Source organism: Silene latifolia, chromosome 1, assembly GCF_048544455.1.
Source record: "Silene latifolia isolate original U9 population chromosome 1, ASM4854445v1, whole genome shotgun sequence".
Classification (NCBI taxonomy): Eukaryota; Viridiplantae; Streptophyta; class Magnoliopsida; order Caryophyllales; family Caryophyllaceae; genus Silene; species Silene latifolia.
In genome coordinates, this window is record NC_133526.1 from 114410664 (window position 1) to 114412603 (window position 1940).

Genomic DNA, 1940 nt, shown 5'->3' on the forward strand with positions numbered 1-1940 from the left:
AGAATGGTCTTCCTAAAATGATAGGAATGTTGGAGTCTTCCTCCATGTCAACAATAACAAAGTCCACCGGGATGAAGAACTTGCCAATTCTTACCGGCACATCCTCCCATACCCCTAAAGGTGTCTTCGTTGATCGGTCCGCCATTTGAAGTGTAATATTAGTGCACTTGAGTTCTCCCATTTCTAGCCTTTTGCACACCGAGTATGGCATGACACTCACACTTGCCCCAAGGTCACATAAAGCTTTGTTGATCGTAGTGTCGCCAATGGTGCATGGAATAGAGAAACTTCCCGGATCCGTGAGTTTTGGAGGTGAACTTCCTTGAAGGATGGCACTACTCACCTTAGTGAACGCAATAGTCTCTAGCTTCCGGATGGATTTCTTCTTTGTAAGAATATCTTTCATGTATTTCGCATAGGCTGGAACATGATTGATTAACTCCGTGAATGGAATTGAGACTTCCAAGTTCTTCACAATCTCCATGAACTTTCCAAGTTGTTCATCGAACTTAGGCTTATCTTGTCGACTTGGAAATGGAAGTCTAATCACGATAGGCTCTTTCTCCTTAGCCTTCTCTTCATTCTTCTTCTTTGAAACTTCTTGAATGGTAGTGGTTCTTCTTCTTTCTTAGAGTTTTCAACAACTCTTTCCTTGTCACTAGCATTCACAACATCTTCATCAATGGGCCTCTTCGGCCCTTCAAACCTTGTACCACTCCTCAAATGGATGGCACTCACCGACTCATGTCTTGGGAGATTACTTTGAGGTGGTAATTGCCCCTTTTGTCTTTGAGAGCTAGAAGATGCTAATTGAGACGTTTGTGTCTCCAACATCTTCGTGTGAGCTAGTATGTTGTTGATGGTGATGTCTTTTGCTTGGCTATCCTTTTGCATTTGAGTGAAAACTTCTTGTTGATTCTTTTGCATTTGGAGGACCGCTTTTTGAACTTCAAAGCCTTGGCCATTGGATTGATTGTAATAGAGTTGATTTTGATAACCTTGGCTTTGGTTGTAAAAGGGTCTTTGAGCCTGATTTCTCATTGGAGGTGGGGTGTATGTTGGTTGAGGGTTTTGAACATTTTGGCTTTTGTATGAAAGGTTGGGGTGGAATTTGGTGTTCTCATTGTAATAGTTTGAATAAGGGGTGCCACTCTTGTATGCTTGGAAAGCATTCACTTGTTCCCCTACATTCACTTTGGTCATGTCCCAAAGTTCCACAACTCTCACATACTCCACTTGGAATTGATGATGGTGCTACCATAGCATTAACATGTTGCTTGGGTGATTTGGAGGCCTCTTCAAGTTTAGCCACGGCCTTCTAAAACTTCAAATTAATGGTGTCAATGTGAGCACTTAGTTGAGCACCCAATTAAGTAATGGAATCCACCTCATGCTTTTCTCCTCTAGTAGCCTTCCGAGGTCTACTATATTGCGAGTTATGGACCGCCATTTCTTCAATTTTGTTCCATGTTTGATTGTCATCAACTTCGGTGAACATACCATTGGATCCCATATTGAGAATGTTTCGGGAGTCTTCATATAGACCATTCCAAAATTGTTGTACAAGGAACCACTCGCTAAGTCCATGGTGCGGACAAGAACGACAAGTGTCCTTGAATCTCTCCCATGCTTCGTACAAATATTCCTCATCCCTTTGTTTGAACCCAGTGATTTGGGCTCTCAACATGTTAGTCTTTTCCGGGAGATAGAATTTCTTGTAGAAAGCAAGTGCCAATTTCTTCCAAGAATCAATACCAAGAGTTGCCTTGTCTAGGCTTTTCAACCATTGTTTTGCGGTACCAATCAAAGAAAAAGGAAATAAGACCCATCGGATTTGGTCTTGAGTAACTCCGGTTTGAAAAATCGCATCACAATAGTCACAAAAAGTCTCCATATGTGAGTGAGGGTCTTCACTAGGCATCCCTCCAAATTGACTTCTC

The 1940-nt window shown here is 42.0% G+C and overlaps 1 non-coding gene across 1 annotated transcript; it reads left to right on the top strand.

Moving 5' to 3' along the window:
* Positions 1-1580: 1580 nt before the first annotated feature.
* LOC141620141 (small nucleolar RNA R71) lies at positions 1581-1687 on the top strand. Its single transcript, XR_012531895.1, has one exon. It is a non-coding gene; the product is annotated as a small nucleolar RNA R71 (small nucleolar RNA).
* The last annotated feature ends 253 nt before the right edge of the window (positions 1688-1940 follow it).